This window comes from Geotrypetes seraphini, chromosome 1 (genome assembly GCF_902459505.1).
Source record: "Geotrypetes seraphini chromosome 1, aGeoSer1.1, whole genome shotgun sequence".
NCBI classification, from domain to species: domain Eukaryota; kingdom Metazoa; phylum Chordata; class Amphibia; order Gymnophiona; family Dermophiidae; genus Geotrypetes; species Geotrypetes seraphini.
Window position 1 is genome coordinate 94,833,057 of NC_047084.1, and position 21,105 is coordinate 94,854,161.

Below are 21,105 nucleotides of genomic sequence, written 5' to 3' on the forward strand. Positions count from 1 at the left end.
CTAGTGAGTTTACCTTTTAGAAACACCCATGAACCACCCAAGCTCCTCCCCCTGGCCACACCCCCTTATGATTCTAGCACCCCTTTTACAAAATGTTCCTACCAAGTTGTGTGTGCAACTTCTAATTAATGGCACTTAGCCTCAATGAGCTGTTAATTGCCAATTAACGGTGCTGATTGGTCTTGTTAAACAATTAAGTTGTGCATGCAAATATGCTCTGAGCACTGATTTTCATGCGCAACGTATGACAGTATGAACAGAATTGGGGGGAAATTTTGTTTTCGCCTGCTCTTCTCTATTTAACAACATGCATTAACGAGGAACTTGTCAACGACATTTCTCATGTCATTGCAAACCGCCCGTCCCAAATCAAGATATCCAATTTTCCACAGACTTTCCGGCTGAACATCAGCCCTAGTGAGCTCACTATTATGCAAATGTATCGTACATAACGTCTGACGTAAGCAAAATTTGGTCAACAGACTATAGAATGTATTTCTTTGTACCATAATGAGATCATGTGTGAAATCCTAAATTATGCAAATGAAAAGGTTCAACTAATGCTGCCGAAATGTTCCTGGAGTGTACACTTGACAACCTCAAAGTGCATTTCACACTGCTAATGACTTCATCTCGAGCACAATTGTCATGAGTCAAGCAGTTTCCATGGCAATGCCCTAGCGCAGCTGTTTACCCATCCAAAGCATTGCACCTCTTTAGTCATATATACAGACAGATCACTAGATTCCAAGGTACCGAAATTGGAATAATTCAATTTCCAGTGTCTCTCTTTATGAAGTGATTCTGCCTGCTCTAGGTATTAGCATATCAATGTGACTTTGACAGCGGCTGCTGCAAAAGACATATTTTGCAGGCATTTCATGTCAATTAGAGCCCTAACTGTTTCATGGAATAATCATTCCTGCCAGATTAAGGTCGAACTGCAAGGTAATTTAATTGGTGTCATTATATCTAGAAAAAAAAAAAAGCTCTAATAAAGTGCAAACACTGTGGCCGCCAGTAAAGAAGCGCCACAGAATATAGCAGAGATGAGTAAAAGATACTGCATTCCCAATCTAGATAAGCAAACCTTTTCAGGGGGGAAAAAAATCCCCCACGACATTAGGAGTCATCTATACGCCCTTTGCTTCTTCCCAGAAGCAATTCTATGTTTTACTTCTCTTCTTTGGGCATTTTTATCATATAAAAATGGCATCCTTTCAGATAAAGTGATGTTTTGAAGAAAGAACATCTCATTCATTTCCTCTCCCTCAGATACACATCTGCAAAAGAGACTACTGCACCTAGCTTACCCTCCATCTTGCCAAATTTATTTGCAATGCACTGTAAAATGAATCCCAAGAGAAGTGTGTGGAGCTGACAGGTCATTTTAATATGTAAAGTAGGAATTTTGTGCCAAAAGACATATGAGAAGAGACTTGATGACTTGAATACATATACTCTAGTGCAGGGGTAGGCAGTTCCGGTCCTCGAGAGCCACAGGCAGGTCAGGTTTTCAGGATATCCTCAATAAATATGCATGCAACAGATTTGCATCTGAAGGAGGCACTGCATGCAAGTCCATCTCATACATATTTATTGTGGATATCCTGAAAGCCTGACCTGCCTGTGGCGCTCGAGGACCGGAATTGCCTAGAGGAAAAGAGGGAAAGGGGTGATGTAATACAGACATTGAAAGTTATACTGGACAAGAGTTTTTACTTCTTCAACACTTGTAGGTGTATCTTAACAGATTTTTGATCACGAAAATCACATTTAAAATGATGAATCACATACCATTTTAACAAAAAAGTGCATTTTTAAAATTTCTTAGTATACTTTCAGGCTAATGCAATTAATTCTTAGCCTAATTCTTAATAAAGGCCTATTGCTCACGTTATACCTTGCTGGATTTAGTATGGGCATGTCCAGGCGTACATTCAGGGCAGGTTGCATAACATCCATGGAAATTATGCAGTCTGAGCATGCCTGAGCATGCTTGTACATGGGCTTGATGGATGCTGCCTGAAAAGGCTATATAAAAGCAGTCCACATACAGGGATAATCATAATTAAGTGTCTGTCAGTTCAGGTGTATTTAGATGCTTCAGAGCATATTATTGTCTATGTAAGTAACTTAGTTAGTAAGCCAGTTAATTATTAATTGCTATAGGATGATTTGTGACAGCAGAAATGTCTCATCGATGTCACAACAGCTATGATACATTCTGTAATATTTGTGGCGAGTACATGCTTGAGTCTCTAAGACGTAGCATGAGTCGACTTGTTAAGAAAGCATATGAGCTGTACTTTGGTTGCAAGATTGGTGATCAAGACAAACCATTGGCTCCTCACATTTCTTGTGCAAGATGTGCCATCAATCTTAAAGCTTGGCTCCGAGGTACTCGGAAATCAATGCCATTTGTTGTCCCGATGATACGGCAAGAACAGAAGGATCACTTGACAGACCATTACTTCTGTCTGGCAAATGTATCTGGTTTCTTTGGTAAAAATAAGAAATCAATTAAATACCCCAATCTTCCTTCAGCCATAAGACCAGTGCCTCATGATGACAGTCTTCTGGTACCGAAGCCACCATAGAAATTGAGCTTAAATGAAACCGACAAAGAATCTGCAATGCACTGACAGTGATGTTGATCCTGATTTTTAACCATGTACGTCTGGTGAGCCTTGTCTTTTAACAGTCAGAATTAAACAACATGGTCAGGGACTTAGGTTTGTCTAAAGCAAAAGCAGACTTATTGGGTTCAAGACTGCAGGAACGGTGTTCGCTCTCTCCAGATATGAAAATGTCTTTCTTTCAAAGCCACCAAGACAATTTAACAAATTTCTTTGCATAGGTTGAAAACTTCTGTATCTGCGCTGACATTGAAGGGTTGTTCAACAGCTTTGGGTTGTAGGCATGACCCACAGGAGTGGCGTCTTTTTATTGGAATAGAGCTTGGATATACCAAGTACTGTTGTTTTATTTGTGAATAGGACAGCCATGCTTAGGAGTTGCATTACATTGAAAAGAACTGGTCACTCCGTAAGAATTTGGTCCCAGGACAGAAAAATGTGGTACATGAACAATTTGTTGACCTGTCAAAGATATTTTTGCCTCCTTGTCACATAAAGCTGTTGAAAAATTTCTTAAAAGTGATGAACAAGGAAGGCAAAGCTTTTTTTTTTTTAAATCTAAGACAGATGTTTCCAAGAATAACAGATGCCAAGATTAAAGAAGGCATTTTTGTCGGTCCACAGATCAGAAACGTCATCAATGACCAGAGATTTGAAGATCTGTTAGTCGGGCCAGAGAAAATCGCCTGGATAGTGTCAGCCTAGCATTGCTAGCAATCAGCATTTTTGGTTGCCCTAACCAACAGCAGCAAAGGCCTATGGGACATTATATCAATCTGACTGGAATGTTGATGCAGATAGACCCTTAGTGCTCCTGCACAGAATTCACATACATTATGGGGTTCATAATTTAAAAAAAACCCGTCTAAAAAGTGTACTAAATGGCTACTTGGATGATCAAAAAGCCTGATCGTCCAAGTACCCATAACCAAAGCTGGTTTTTAGACGTATCTAAAACCAACTTAGGCCTTTCCTCTGCCTCTAAACGCACAGAGAGAAAAGAGGTGTGTTTAGAGAAGGGGAAAGGGCGGGCAGTGGGCAGGAGGTGGGCCGACCTACACCTAGGTGTAGAACAGGTATAACCAAAACATTTACAGATTTCCTAATCGGCACTTAGACCTTTTTGACTTAGACGAAGTCAAACCAGGTTTAAGTGCTGAAAAAGGGGCCACTGAGCTGATGGCCGCTGGCACCATCAGTTCAGCGGCCCGGTAACCTACCCACCGCAAGCATCGTGGCAGAAGAGATGCCTCATCTCCCCTACCGTGATGCCATCACTCCTCTACCCAAACTGCCGTGACCCGTGGCAGGAGAGATGCCCTATCTTTCCTGCCGCGAGTCGTGGCAGCTCGGGTAGAGGAGTGATGGCATCGCGGTAGGGGAAATGAGGCATCTCTCCTGCTGCGATGCATCACCCCCCCCCCAACACACACACAACATCGGGGCAAGAGGGAGCTCAAGCCCTCTTGCCCCGTCCAACCGCGACCCCCCCGACAACATCGGGGCAAGAGGGAGCCCAAGCCCTCTTGCCCCGGCGATCATGCCCCCCGGACTCGATCTGGCCAGGAGGGAGCCCAAGCCCTCCTGGCCCCAGCGACACCCCCCCCCTTTGATTTAACGGGCCAGGAGAGAGCCCAAGTTTTCCTGGACCCAGCGGCCACCCCTCGCGACTGGATTGGGCCAGGAGGGAGCCCAAGCCCTCCTGGCCCCAGCAACCACCCCACGCAACTGGATTGGGCCAGGAGGGAGCCCAAGCCCTCCTGGCACCGGTGACCCCCCACCCCCCACTACATTACGGGAAGGAGGGATCCCAGGCCCCCTCCCTATAACGACCGCCCCCCCCAGAACCCCCGATCGCCCCCCCCGCCAACCCGCAACCCCCCGGCTGACTCCCACGACCCCTCCACCCCCATTCCCCTTCCCCGTATCTTTTAAAGTTGGACGGACGGATGGGTGCCAAACCCGCCCGTCCGGCAGGCAGCCAACGCCAGAATGGGCCTGGATTGGCCCAGCTATCCCAAAGCCCCACCCACAGGTGGGGCCTAAGGCACCTGGGCCAATCAGAATAGGCCCAGGTGCCTTAGGCCCCACATGTGGGTGGGGCTTTGGGATGGCTGGGCCTATCCGGGCCCATTCTGGCATCGGCTGCCTGCCGGATGGGCGGGTTTGGCACCCGTCCGTCCGGCCAACTTTAAAAGGTATGGGGAAGGGGGGTGGGGGTGGAGGGGTCGTGGGGTCAGCCGGGGGGTTGCGGGTTGGCGGGGGGATGATTGGGGGTTCTGGGGGGGCGGTCGTTGTGGGGAGGGGGTTTGCATCGAGGGCAGGAGGGTCTGGGATCCCTCCTGCCCGTAATGTAGTGGGGGGTAGGGGGATACCGGGGCCAGGAGGGCTTGGGCTCCCTCCTGGCCCAATCCAGTCACGGGGGGGGGGGGTGGTTGCTGTGTCCAGTAGGGCTTGGGCTCCCTCCTGGCCCAATCCAGTCACGGGGGGGGGGGGGGTCGCTGGGGTCAGGAGAGCTTGGGCTCTGTCCTGGCCATTAAATTGGAGGAAGGGGGTCGCTGGGCCAGGAGGGCTTAGGCTCCCTCTTGCCCCGATGTTGTCGGGGGGGTCGCGGTTAGACGGGGCAAGAGGACTTGAGCTCCCTCTTGCCCCGATGTTGTCAGGAGGGTGGGGTCGCGGTTCGACATCGCAGGAGGGCTTGGGCACCCTCCTGCCTGGATCGTTGTTGAGGGGGGGGGTTTCTGTAACAAGTGTTATTTTTGACAGACACCGGTTACAGAATCCAGCTTTTAGGCGAAGGACTGGCTCCTCCTTCGCCTAAAAGCTCTTCTGTTGGACGTTTGGGGCTTAGGCGTTTTTTTTGGTTCATTATGGCCAAAAAGTGTACACGTCGTGGGGGTGTACTTGTAGACGTAGTGGTGATCTGGGCATTTAGTAGAGGCAGGCCATAATCAAAACAAGGACGTTTGTTTTGGTTATGGACACTTTCCCTGCTTCTGCTTTGAACGTTTAAGGACTTAGGCCAAAAGGGGACTTAGATGGTTTTTTTATTATGCCCCTCCACACATCCAGCCAGACTGGATTGTTTATCAAGAATAAGATTAAGATTAAGAATAAGATTGTTTATTCAAGAATGTCGTTGAGAAAATTTTCTTGGCAGTTACAGAGCACCAAACTATATTCAAATAGTTGACAAACTTCGAGCGTACAAAACCGTGAAGTACAACATGTCGCTGAAGATGCACCTTCTACATTCACATTTGGATTTTTTCCCCACAAATCAGCGGCAAACATGGTCAAAGGTTTCACCAGGACATTGTAACTGTGATACAAAGATAATAGGGCAACTGGAATCCATCAATGTTGGTGACTATTGTTGGACACTGTTTTTGGGATACGGCACGAATAGTATTTTCTTTTTGCCTCATTAATTTTATAGTAACTTCCTTGTTCTTTAAATCTGTTAAGATTGGAGATTGATTTTTTGTTGCGCCACTTACGTTTTTGAGATAAGGCAACCACAATTGAACACAGTACTCAAGGTGAGATCACATGATGGAGCAATACAGAAACATCATAACATTCTTAGGGTTAGATTCACTAACCTGGAGATCTGTGTCCGATCTATGGGCAATTGGAGGCAGACCAACTGATTTACCAACCATCTTCATGCAAATGATGGTGAATGGAGGCACGCCCCCATCCGAGGACATGGATCACTAGGTAGCAATCCCCATGCATGTGCAGACCATCTATTTTGCCTGCAGATGGTCTACGCCTGCTTACCAGAGCTGCCTGAGTGTGCGATGGGATGGGGGAGGGGGGGTGCCCGCGAGTATAGCAGGGAGGATGCTGCCCCAACTCTCCTGCTCTCTGCCACCTTCCTTGCAGTGCGAGCCTGTGGGTTTAAAGCGGGGCTGCACTGCAGGGAAGGCGGCAGAAATCCGGAGTCGAGGCAGCAGAGATCAGTCTGGGTGACAGAGAGCAGGGGGAAGTTTGGATTCGGGGCAGAGAGCAGGGCGGCGAGAGGAGAGTCAGGGCGGCGGAGCTGAAAGTCAGAGCTGAAAAGCAGGGGCTGAAAGGCAGTAGAAGGGCAGAGAGCAGGACAGCGAGAGGAGAGTCGGGGCAGCAGGGCTGAAAGTCGGGTCTGAAAGGCAGGATAAGTCGGCAGAGAGCAGGAAAGATTGTGAGCGACTGGTCCCCACCAGTCGCTTCTTTTTGGATCAGCCAGCCTAGTCGGTGTTGCTGACAAAGTTTAGTGAATTGCGTCCTTCCTGCTTTGCATGCCGCTTACCCTCATTTGCATGCGCGGATCGGAATGGGATCGGGCACGAGGTTAGTGAATCGGGTCGGTGTCGCAAAAGGGTCGGTACACGATCGGTTTGTTTAGCGAATCTAGCCCTTAGTCATCTTAACCATCCCTTTTTGAATAATTCCTAGCATCTTGTTTGCTTTTTGGGCCACCTCCACACATGGTAGAAAATGCGCTGAAACCTTCTGCTCAATGAAATCCAGATCTTTTTAATGGGCGCTGACCTGCTAGGTGGACCCTAACATCTGGTAACTATCCCCCTCTTTTACTAAGCCACGCAGGCCGTTTCAGCACACGCTAAATGCTAATGCGTCCATAGAAATTTAAAATAACTCCCCCTCTTGTCGGTTTCTGGACCAGTTGCTCCAAAAAGCAATCATTTATGACATTTAGGAATTTTACCTCCCTAGTACTCCTTGATGTAGCATTTATCCAGTCAATGTTGGGGTAATTGAAATCACTATATCTGATCTGTTTGTTCCACCCAAATTAGATAGTGTGATAATTGAAATCACCCATTATTATACTGTTGTCCAATTTTCCTGTTTTCCTAATCTCTGAAAACTATTCTTCATCTTTCTGCTCATTCTGTTCAGGAGGTTATTTTAGAAGTCCTATATGGCAGTTATACTGTACAGTATATGTAAATAGTTCTATTTACATATACAGTAAAACCTTGGACTGCACGTAACTTGGTTTGCATGTGTTTTGCAAGACAAGCAAAACATCTGATTAAATTTTAACTGGATATACAAGCAATGTCTTGCAATACAGGTACATACAGTATACAGGTGTCACATCATCACAACTGAAACGATGGTTCTTCTCTCTCTGACGCTGCGGGGGTGTAGCAACTGTTCTAAACGAACAAAGTCTTGCATTACGAGTACATACAGTATACATGCATCACATCATAACAACTGAAACAATGGTTCTTTTCTCTGTGACGCTGCAGGAGTGTATTGACTGTTCTAAACGAGCGAGGTCTTGCAAGAAAACTTCATTTAAGGAATGGAAAAGGTCAAAAACGGATGAAAACTGGAATAAGCACAAACAACATCAACGCAGGTGCCATAAGCCGGTAAAAGGGGCCAAAAGAGACTACGAGGAAAAAATAGCCAAGGAAGCGAAAAACTTCAAGCCATTCTTTCGATACATTAAGGGGAAACGACCTGCGAAGGAAGCGGTAGGTCTGTTGGACCGTGGAATAAAGGGAGTGCTAAAGGAAGATAAAGAAATCGCCGACAAACTGAACACATTTTTTGCGTCTGTATTTACCGAAGAGGATATACGCAACATACCGGAACCCACCAGGCTCTATGCTGGAAATGAAGACGGGAAATTGACAGGGCTGACGGTCAATCTAGAAGAGGTATACAGGCAGATTGATAGGCTAAAGAGCAATAAATCCCCGGGACCAGATGGCATCCATCCGAGAGTCATCATGGAACTGAAAGGGACTATAGCTGAACTGCTTCAACTAGTAGCCAACCTGTTGATCAAATTGGGAAAGATTCCGTAAGACTGGAAGGTGGCGAATGTTACGCCAATCTTCAAAAAGGGTTCGAGGGAAGATCCGGGAAACTACAGACTGGTGAATCTAACCTCGGTACCGGGAAAGATGGAAGAGGCGCTGATAAAGGACAAAGTATTAATATAATCATTGATTTAATCAGAGATATTACGACCTCTATAAACGGGCCACGACTACTCAATAGATTGGTCAATTTCATGAGAGATGGTGAATATGTAGAGGTTGTAAGTGATTTAATCTGTGACACTGATTATAAATCATTCTTCAAAAGAAATATTGTATGTAACTGCTTGTTTTGTTTGTTTGTACAAAAATTTTAAAACATTTATTGATGTAAAATAAAGATTTTTTTAAAATTACAAATGTGTGGTGTATTTTAGGAATGGCTAGCCACGTGAATTAACAACCTAAACTAAAACAATAGAAGGTGTGACAGGTTATAAGGAACTAGGTTCTAGGCATGTAGGGGTCATTTTGATAGCTAAAATGACTAAACATGGCAAACGATATGTATCTGTAGCAGAGGCCATAGACCTATAATAAAGCCTTTGTGAATGGGTAACTTCTGTAGAGAGTTGTAAGTGTATAAAAATACGCTATGACAAGAACAACAAGCGTTCTGGTTTTTGTGGATATTACACCGGACCACAGATACATCAACCACTAACATGATGATTAGAAAAGGGATTATCTTTTTTTTTTTCTGTCTCTGAATCTATCATTGCATTTAAAAACAGGAGTGGGAATCTGATGGTAGAAATAAACTACCTGTTACCAGAAAAAAGACAACAGAGATTGTTAAAAAGTAAGTAACAGTTGATTTATCTGGCATGTATGTTGTTGTTTTTTTTTAAAACAGCATCTAGAAAACATTCTTTTTACGTTATGATTAGACCAAGAAACGGCTGGAGAACCAACACCTTCTACATCAATAAGTTCTAACCAACAACCGGTTCCTTACCGGAAACCAAAAGATAAATGAAATAGTAGATATCCTAGTTTTGTAAGGAGACTAGTGTTAAAAGAAAATGTCATTACTTTTATAATGGTTGATGAAGAAAAAGTATTAATGGTTATGCTATCAGCTTATCAGCTGTCACCATGACAATCTGGGAGTTGTCCATGCAACCATTAACTCGGAATTCCTACTGAAAGTGTTTGTTAAAAAACAGGAAAGAAAAAAATGCAGCCTTTTCTAAGCTGTTTCTGCAAGCTCTTAAAACCTGGGTTCTATTTTAAAACAGGAAAAAACCAAAACCAGCTGTAAATGTCTTTTCTTTTGTGATCTGCATGTGCATTGCTCTAACCATGAGATCTTAAAACCTGTTAAAATAAAGACACTTTTTTCTGGCCACATCATTTCCGGGGTTTTAACTAAGTCTGTTTCCGGTAACATCATCAGAAAATGCATTTCCGTCTCATCAGAAAAGGGCATTTCCGGCACCTCATAAATCCTATTTTCGCCTACGTCATCAGAATGTACACTTCTGGTAGGGCAGGTACTCCTATTTTTGATGATGTCATCAGAAAGCATATTTCCGGGGTCAAACAGGCCCCCATTTCCGGTGATGTCATCAGAAAGTGCATTTCTGGTGATGTGGCATGGGATGGGGCATGGGCGGGGCTACCACCATTCATTTCTATGCGGGTGGGGCATGGGCGGGGCTACCACCATTCATTCCTATGGGAGGGGGCGGGGCATGGGCAGAGAGTGGGTGGGGCATGATTGGGAGGGAGTGTGGTGTAGGCGAGGCCTGGGTGGGGCTAAGGGGAAAGTGGGCATGGAGTGGGCAGGGCATGGGCAGGATTTGGGTAAAAGTAGGCAGAGAGTGGGCGGGGTTTGGCAGAGAGTGGGTGTGGTGTGGGCGGAAAGTAGGCACAGCTTAACCCGGAAGTGAATGCTGATTGGTCGATCCATATCTAAGACAGCTGTCAATCATTTTGACATGAGGTGTACCCAATATACTACTAGTACCTTATGAAAGTCGTCTGAGGAAATCAGAAATACAGATGTTTAAATACTTGAAAGGTATTAATATAGAACTAAATCTTTTCCAGAAAAGAGAAAATGGTAAAACTAGAGGGCATAATTTGAGGTTGCAGGGAGGAAGACTCAGGAGCAATGTTAAGAAATTCTTTTTCACGAAGAGGGTGATAGATGTTTGGAATGCCCTCCCAAGGGAAGTGGTGGAGAAGAAAACAGTGATGGAATTCAAAAAAGCATGGAATAAACATAGAGGATCTCTAATTAGAAAACAAAGAATGTAAATTAAAGAACTAAGGCTGGTATTGGACAGACTTGCACGGTCTGTGTCCCATATGTGATGATTTGGTATAGGATGGGCTGGGGAGGGCATCAATGGGAACTCCACTAACTTGGAACATGAGGATGTTACTGGCCAGACTTTATGGTAGATATCCTGCAAACAGGATGGTTGGATAGGCTGGAGAGAGCTTGGAATTGGAATCTAGGACAATACCAGGTGGACTTGACAGTCTATGACCCAGAAATATCAAAGAGACAAGTTAATTTAATCATGTATTTTTAATAGGTATAACTAATGGGCAGACTGGATGGACCTTTCAGGTCTTTATCTGCCGTCATTTGCTATGTTACTATGAGATAGGAGGCAAAGCCCTTTTATGGACTGAGAACTGGTTGAAAGACAGAAAACAGAGAGTAGGTTTAAATGGTCAATATTCTCAGTGGAGAAGGGTAAATAGTGGGGGGGTCAACTCTCAACAACCCTTGAATAATGTACAAACCTTAACACCTTTGGCTCACAATTGGCTCGGTTTGTTTTAAAAGAAGGAGGAAAAAGCCTCAGGCTCGAGCCTGCGAACAGCAATATGCAAAGAGATTCCTCATTGGCATAAAAAAACCTCCTCTTAACCAAACATTTTTAATTGCAAGCCAAATTACTGTTGTCTGAATTTTATGCATGCCAAGCAATACAGTTACTTATGCTGTGAACTAATCAAATGTCTTTAAACGTTCCAATAGTGTGCTTTTTTGAAAGTTCAATCTTTCTCAAACGTAAGCTCAAAGTTCATTTGCTCATGACAATGTTCATGTTACAAAACTTTTTTTTACTTATCTTGCAGCACCACTATCTCATATCTTCTAAACACAGCCATTAAAAATCAATCTGTTCAGCCGTAGCCGACGATGGCCAGACAGCATTCCGCTGAAGCTGCGTCGGGGCATTCCACGCTGTGCACACTGGCAATTCCCCGACACAGCTTCAGTGAAACGCTGGCTGGCCATCGTCAGCTGCGGCTAACACTGGAACTGGTGATAGGCTCCATAAGGTGCCTACCTAGGTGTGATTCAAGGCATAGTTAAGCGCTGGTAATGTAGGCCTGGAAAACTCTGACCTCCATTTCTGGCGCCTGCCTTTGCCGGAGGCGCGATTCTGTACCCATCACCGTTGCCTGATTGATACACGATCAGTGGCCACATTTTAGGCAGCTGCCAATATTGACGTCATATACAAAAACTGAACCTAAGTAATTAGTTATAAGTAGCCCACTGGAACTTACTTGGGTATTGCTAATATTCAGCATCGGTAGCCAGAGAGCTATCTGGGTAAATAAGGACAATCAATACTGACAGTGGCGTATTAAGGGGGGAGTGGAGGATGGGAGGCGGTCCGCCTTGAGTGCCCCCTCCTTCCTCACTCTCCCACTGCCGCGCGTGTGTGCTGCTTCCCATCTCCTGTACCTCTGTAACATTCCTGGTGCAAACAGCAACTCCCAACCTGCAGTCACGCCAGCATTGGCTCTTCCTATGATGTCATTTCCTGGATCCTTGCCTAGGAAATGACATCAGAGGAAGAGCCACCGCTGGCGTGACAACAGCTTGGGGGTTGCTGCTCGCTCCAGGAACATTGCAAAGCTACGGGGGAAGGGAAGCAGCACAAGCATGGGGGAAGGAGCGTGGGGAGGTGGGGGGTGGAGAAGAGGGGAGGGGCGCCTCTCACCCTCGCTCCGCCACTGGGTACTGATCATCAACAGTAATTAGATAAGTTTGCAGTCTTTTACTAAGGTGCGCTAACTGCTAACGTGTCCATAGGATAACGAGTCCACCTACCACTCCCTTGCCCCATTAACCACCAAAACCATCTCCTACCCCCGAAAGGCCCCCTGGTACCTACCTCTCCACAGAGAATTGAAACAGAAATGTCGCGCTCTGGAGCGCAAATGGAAAAAATCTAAATCCCCCTCTGACCTGGAGAGCTAATATTAAATTTTACAATTCAACATTAAAAAAAGCCAGGAAAAACTTCTTCGGAGATAAGATTTCTAGATCCAACAACCAGACCAGTGCGCTGTTCAACATCTGGCGCTCACTAACTACAAAAAAAAATGACCTATCTTTGCTCCCACCATCTCTATCAGCCGATGCCCTTGCAAATTTCTTTAATGAAAAGGTTACCACCCTAAGATGCTCCTTCCCCCCCACAGTCTCCTATAATTCCTTGACCTCTATTGATCTCAACCCTACCTCACTTGTATCCACTCCCATTCCTGCCGACAGATCCTGGACCTCCTTCGAGCTTGTCTCCGAACTGCAAGTCTCCAAACTCTGCCTCAAACTAAAAACTTGTAACTGCTCTTTGGACCCTTTCCCCTCCTACTTATTCGAGAATATCCCTACACAGGCCATCGCTTCCCTCACTGAACTTATTAAGAACATAACATAAGAACATAAGAAATGCCTCTGCTGGGTCAGACCCGAGGTCCATCGTGCCCAGCAGTCCGCTCACGCGGCGGCCCAACAGGTCCAGGACCTGTGCAGTAATCTTCTATCTATACCCCTCTATCCCCATTTCCAGTAGGAATTTGTCCAATCCTTTCTTGAACCCCAGTACCGTACTCTGCCTTATAACGTCCTCTGGAAGCGCATTCCAGGTGTCCACCACACGTTGGGTAAAGAAGAACTTCCTAGCATTTGTTTTGAATCTGTCCCCTTTCAACTTTTCCGAATGCCCTCTTGTTCTCTTATTTTTCGAAAGTTCGAAGAATCTGTCCCTCTCTACTCTCTCTATGCCCTTCATGATCTTGTAAGTCTCTATCATATCCCCTCTAAGTCTCCTCTTCTCCAGGGAAAAGAGACCCAGCTTCTCCAATCTCTCAGAATATGACAGGTTTTCCATACCTATTATCAGACGTGTTGCTCTCCTTTGAACCCTCTCGACTAACGCCATATCCTTCTTAAGATACGGCGACCAATATTGGACGCAGTACTCCAAATGCGGGCGCACCATCGCCCGATACAACGGCAGGATAACTTCTTTCGTTCTGGCTGTAATACCCTTTTTGATTATACCAAGCATTCTATTCGTTCTCTTAACTCTGCCCTAACATCGGGCCTTTTCTCCCCCGACATGGGACACATTTCATTGTCCCCTCTACTGAAAAAGGCCGACCTTGATCTCTCCATTCCATCAAATTACCGTCCTATAGCAAATATCCCTCTCCTAACCAAGCTATTAGAATCCATCATATCCACCCAACTCTCTTCCTACCTAGAAAGATTCTCTATCCTCCTACCCCACCAATTCGGCTTCAGACCCAACTTCAGCACCGAATCCCTCTTGGCCTCACTAATCTCTAAGGTGCAACAATTCCATTCGCGCAACAAATCTGCTGTTCTTCAATTCGACCTCTCCGCAGCCTTCGATGTCGTTCACCACGACATCCTAATCTTCCAACTCTCCGAAATAGGCATAAGCTCCACTGTCCTAGATTGGTTCTCGAAATTCCTACGCTTCCGCTCCTACACCGTTAACACAAACGGTACCTCATCCCCCCCCTGGAAGCCAAAATGTGGAGTCCCGCAAGGCTCACCCCTCTCCCCTATCCTTTTCAAAATCTACATGTCCTCTCTGAAACTACTTCATCTATCCCCCCTAGAAACTCTCTACTCCTACGCTGACGACATCCTCATCCTCCTCGAGACCGACTCGAACCTCTCTAACCTCACTGAAAACATATCCTCATGTATTACGAACCTCCAATCCTGGGCCCAATCTGTACAAATGAAACTAAATGAGTCCAAAACAAAACTACTTTGGCTTGGCCCTATTTCAGACCATTTACCCTCCTCCATCCCACTACCTTCCGGCCCCACTCTCCAGCTTGAGTTTTCAAGCAAAGTCCTAGGCTTCATCTTAGATTCCTCCCTCTCCTTCAGTGATCACCTCAACTACCTGGTAAAAAAAATGCTTCTTTAGCCTCCATATGTTGAGGAAAGTAAGATCCTGCTTTCACCATTCTCATTTCGCCATCCTCGTTCAATCCACCATCCTCTCCAGACTGGACTACTGCAACTCCATGTACATAAGCCTAACTAAGAAAAACCTCCACAGACTTCAGCTAATTCAGAACGCCGTGGCCAAGCTTATTTTCGCAAAAGGCAAGTTTGATCACGTCTCCCCTCTCCTCTCCAAGCTTCACTGGCTCCCAGTATACTCCAGAGTCCTCTATAAATGTGCCTGCTTAGCCTTCAAGATCCTACATGGCGTCCTTCCCCCCGTTATCCCACTCCTTTGGAATTCCTCTAACCCACTCTCCTCTAGATCCTCCCCAAAACTGAAACTATCTTTCCCATCTACAAAAGGTATATCCCGCCCAGGAAAACTTGGAACATCCCTCCCCTTTAGAGCCACCGAACTCTGGAACAACCTCTCATCCCCGCTCAGAAATGTTAGCTCCTTCCAATCCTTCCGTAAACACCTGAAAACTTGGCTCTTTTCAAAAATCTAATCACCCCCCGTTCTCTAGTACCCTGTTCCCTCCCTATCTTCTCAGTCCCTCTCCTATATCCATCTTTGTAGTTCCTTTCCTCTCAACCTCTGTAAACCGTGCCGAGCTCTGCGCTTGCGGAGATGATGCGGTATACAAACCTAAGGTTTAGTTTAGTTTAGTTTAACATGCACGTGTTAGCGTTTAGTGCGTGTTTAGCACGCGCTAATATTTACCGCGCGCTAAAAAGCATAGTGCAGCTTAGTAAAAGAGGGAGTTAGTCTTGTCCCCAGACTGCCTTGTCATTCAGGGTGGTCAGTATTGATTTTCAGTGGCGTTGTCTGGTGAGTGACACTTCTCTGGGTAGGAACTGCTCCAACTCAGATAAATGTTGCTCAGTATCGAGCCCTATATTTATTGAATTCTGTGTTTTATCATGTTTGCGGGTTTTTTTTTTTTTTTTTTAGCTCAGACGCAGAAAAGGCAAGTAATTAAATCAAGATCCATATCCAGCTCTTAAATCAACCTTGAGCAGCTCTGGAATTAAATAAATAAAGACACCCAGCAAACAGTTTCTGTTCTAATCTGTGCCTCACGGAACTTTGGCAGATTTATGCTCATGAATAATTTACAGGCGATGACCTAATGCGAATTGAAAAATGCATTTAATGCAGTCTGTAAGCCTTCACGTCGTACGATTATTTTCGGATTCAGAGATCTCTGAATCTGCTCTCGGATTCTAAATAGAGGCAAAGCGGCCTGTGTCTGCCTTCTTGGGGGCCTTAGACTATAAGAGGTTATGTTGAACTACACTGTCTGCTTGGGCAGATGACAATTTACAATGTGTTTGTGCGAAAAATGTTCTGTGGCTTCTGATATATAGCCCATGGGGGGGGGGGGGGGGGGGGGAGAAAATTGAGCTCGGTGGCACCTACTCCCTACGTCTGCATTCCTCGTCACATTATACCTCTCCATCACATTGCCAACAAGTGTCTCTGCGTCAGTTCAGAAGCCTCATCCTAGTCTTCTGATAGCACCTTGCTTATTTCTTGTAGAATTGCATGAGTTTCGGTAACCCCCATACAGACTTTGGGCTGCTTGAAAGCTCACATAATTCATTGTTAGCTTGTAGGTTGCTATGGCAACCTCTGCTATGACCAGGACGAGAATATTGCTAGAAAGGTTTAAGAACACTTTTACATCGTGCAAAGAGAGAATGCTGCCTTTCTGTTCATGTGCATGAAATAATACAGTGAGACCCATAAGTACAGAGCATAGTCGTAAGTACATAGTAAAAAATCATCTTCTATAATAAAACCCTAAGCGCGCATGCGCATTTGGGAGGCCGTGATCCCTGTGGCCATGCTGTGTGCTTCCGTGGCCGCATTCCATTTGCGGTGCGTGGGGCGGCTCGGGGCGCGTGCATTGGATTGAGCGGCGGTTTGTCTCAGCAACGGCGGGAGTTTGTCGAGCGGGTGCTGCGAGGTGCAGTGTTCGTGTTGATATGTGGCGGTGTCTTGCTGAGTGGCATTCATTATTCTTGTGCGTTTTTGTGTGCCATCATGAGAATGTCAGAGCTTGAATTAGAGCAAAGAACAAACGTTAAATTTCTTGTTAAACTTGGCAAGAGTGGAAGTGAAATCAGGGACGTGTTAATCCAAGTTTATGGGGATAATACCAAGAAGAAAATGTAAGTGTACAAATGGATTAAACGTTTTTCTGAGGGGAGAGAAAGTGTCACTGATGAGGAAAGGTCACGGCGGCTAGTAACGAGCAGAACTGAAGAAAACATGCTGGTAAGAAGTGGAGGGGGGAGAGGGAAAGGGGGCTGCTTTGGGGGAGGGGTATGCTGGGGGGGACAGACAGCAATCATGCTTCGCTCTGGGGGGTGTGGAACAGAAGATGGCCACGGAGAGACAGGCAGGCATGGCACAACAGTGAAATACAGGGACAGGGGAGGTAAAACGAAGGGAGAAGGGATTCTGCTGGATAGGGGGAGCAGCAAGGAGTGGTGGTGGACAGCCAAGGAAAGAGAGAAACAGAAAGAAAGAAAGACAGATAGTGGCCAAGGAGAGAGAGAGAAAGAAAGACAGACACACACATCTATTTTAGCAGCCGTTAATGTAATGGGCTTAAAGACTAGTCCTGCATAATAGCAGATCCACAGGGTTCCATAACCACAAATTTCTTTTTTTAATTGCATACATCTGTGGCATTCCATTTGGTCTCTATTGCTGCAAGTTGGCCTTAAGCCCATGGAGCTGCAGTAAGTTGCCTTTGAAAGTCTACAGAACAGCCACATCTGCCCATTTCTGACAATTTCTCCTGCAAGATCATTTGGAAGCAATTTTACAATCGGGCACCTCCATTTGGGTGATCCAAGGATGCATAGTAGGAGCTATCCTATTAGAGTACCTGGGCACACAACTGGCATTACAGACTGCTAGCGTAACTGGGAATTAGCGTGTCTGACATTTGCAAACCTAGCTATAAAGCAGGCATCAATGTAGACACCTAAGTGCAGCAAGGACATGCATAACCTGCAATATTTTGTATGTTACACAAATAAGTGAGAGTCCCGCCCATATCCCAACTATGCTCCACCACTGTGTATGCACTCCTTGCAAGTATGAGGTCTGATAATTAATTTTGGGAACTTGCCTCTATGCGCTTATGTTGTCAGCACGGTACAAAACAACTCAGTAAGGTTTCATAACATTACATTACATTAGAGATTTCTATTCCGCCGTTAACTTGTGGTTCAAGGCGGATTACAAAAGAAGATATCCTTGGTATATCAGTGTCTCACAGCGGTGTTCGTGTTGATATGTGGCGGTGTCTTGCTGAGTGGCATTCATTATTCTTGTGCGTTTTTGTGTGCCATCATGAGAATGTCAGAGCTTGAATTAGAGCAAGGAACAAACGTTAAATTTCTTGTTAAACTTGGCAAGAGTGGAAGTGAAATCAGGGACGTGTTAATCCAAGTTCATGGGGCTAATACCAAGAAGAAAACGTAAGTGTACAAATGGATTAAACGTTTTTCTGAGGGGAGAGAAAGCGTCACTGATGAGGAAAGGTCACGAGCAGAACTGACGGAAAACATGCAAAAATGCTTTGAATTGTGCATCAGAATCGGCGGTTGACTCTGAGAAGCACAGCAGACCAAGAAAACAGCGATAAAGAAACAGGAAACTCTTAACTGAAAATCTTGGCAAGAGAAGGTGGGTGTAAAAATGGTCCGTCTTGGCTCTTGCATCACAACAAGGCCACACTCTGTGAGGGAGTTTTTAGCCAATAAATAAATAACTTTATTGGAACACCCTCCCTCTCACCTTATCTGGCCCCCGATGACTATTTTCTTTACCCAAAGATAAAGTAAAAAATTTTGAAAGGACGACATTTTGATTACATTCAGAACATCAAGGGTAATATAACAACAGCGCTGATGGCCATTCCAGAAGAAGAGTTCCAAAATTGTTTCGAAGGATGGACTAAGTGCTGGTGTCAGGACATAGCTTCCCAAGGGGCGTACTTTAGAGGTGACTATAGTGATATTCAGCAATAAGGTATACTACTACTACTATTCATTATTTCTATAGCGCTATCAGACGTACACAGAGTCACAAAGAACACAGTCCCTGCTTGAAAGAGCTTACAATCTAAACAGACAAGACAGGCAGGATGTCATGGATACAGTTAAGGGGAACGGTTAATCTGCTGGCTGGGTTGGAGGGCAAAGGGGAGTACAGGACAATCAAGCCATTGTGACATCACTGATGAGGTTGGCTCTTATTGGTGGAATGAGGCATTATGACATCACAATGCTTCCCAAAGACTGAAACTCTTCACACTACTACTATTAATTATTTCTATAGTGCTACCAGACATACACAGTGATGTACAGAGTCGCAAAGAAGACAGTCCCTGCTCAAAAGAACTTACAATCTAAACAGACAAACAGGATGTCATGGATACAGTTAAGGGGAAGGGTTAATCTGCTGGCTGGGTTGGTGGGCAGTAGGGAGTAGGGTTACGGATTGAAGACTACATCAAAAGGTGGGTTTTCAGTCTGCTTTTAAACAAGGGAAGGGAAGGGGCTTGGCGGATAAACTCGGGTAATTTATTCCAGGCATAGGGGGCAGCTAGAGGAAAGGAACGAAGTCTGGAATTGGCAGTGGAGGAGAAGGGTAAAGAACAGCTTATCTGAGGATCGGAGTTCTCTGGGAGGTGTATAAGGAGAGAGAAGAGAGGAGAGATATTGAGGGGAAGCAGAATGAACACACAGGTATTAAGGCCTGTTTTTTCTTGGCCTAAATGGGTGTGCCTAAACGTTAGTGAGATGTACGGCCACTAAGTACAATTCTTTATATGATATATGCCTTTTATAATATGCTTTTATATGCCTTTATATGACATATACCTTTATAATAAGCATTTATATGATATATGCCTTTTATAATCACTCTATGTCATTCTGATCAATGTCAATTTTATAGAAACATAGAAAGATGACGGCAGAAAAGGGCCACAGCCCATCAAGTCTGCCCACTCTATTGACCCACCCCATTGAGTCTGAGTGCTAGTGACCTAGTTCCTTAACTCGACCCTCGTAGGGATCCCACTGGATGTCCCATTTATTCTTAAAATCGAGCACACTGGTGGCCTTGATCACCTGCACCGGAAGTTTGTTCCAGTGATCTACCACCCTTTCCGTGAAGAAATACTTCCTGGTGTCACCACTAAATTTCCCTCCTATGCTACTTACATATGCCCTTACAGAAGAGTGCTTAGGGTAGTGATTTCAAACTTTTTTTCATGCAAAGGACCACAGTCTGAATACAAGAAAGCTCTTAGGGCTACCAACAGATTTCAAGCTACTACATATTGCTAATTTTGTAAACCGCCTTGAACTGCATGTTCAGACAGGTACAAATTGATACCAATACTGATTCAACAACACTTCAAGGCTATATTTTAAAAACTCATCTGAGACACCTGAGTAACACACTTAAGAGATTGTTTGCAGTTACTATCTCAAGTGGGCAAGATTGAAATTAACACAGTTACAGGATTTAAAGAGCATTTCAGCAAAATGTTGAAAGCCACAGTGTAGGGCTTCAGGAGTTGTGCATGGGAGATTACTGGCTTTGCACACTCAATTGGGGCCTGAATCTATAAATGGCGCCACTCAACGTGGTTGTCAATCGACTGCTAGGTGCCATTTATAGAATTCCACTAGGCATCGTAGGGGTAGGCGCTGGTACATTAGGCCAGGTTTTATTTGATCTAATTAACTGGCGCCTAACTCGGATGCCTATCGATGCCTAAGTCAACCTTGTCTATTCTCCATCCCTAGCCACGCCTACGTTTCAGATAGGCATCGTTAGGCATTGGAGGGCACCTTGCCTTAGGCATTGCTAGGCGTTCTAAGAGTTCAATATGATTTTCATTATATGTCTGAAGTAATGCATTTTGTTCTTATATAGGGATGGGGGAATGTTTTGAAGTATTTTTATGATCGATGTAAGTGCAATTTTGAAGTTAATTATATGTATATTTTAATGCACTATTTTTGAATGGAAAATTAATAAAGATTTATAAAAAAAAAAAAAAAATAATTAGTGATTTCATCTTTTTGTTTTTGATTCACTGAAAACTGGCACGGTCATTACCCATGGGAGTGGCCTAAGGGATCTCACCAATCGGAATCTTAGGCCACTCCCAGTGCATTCCAGAATGCATTGCGAATGGGGCCTAAGATTCTGGTTGGCCCAGGTGCCTAAGGCCTCTCCTACGGGAGGGGCCTTGAGCACCTGGGTCAATCTGGGCTTAAGGTCCCTCCCCAGTATATCCCATGATGCACCAGGAAG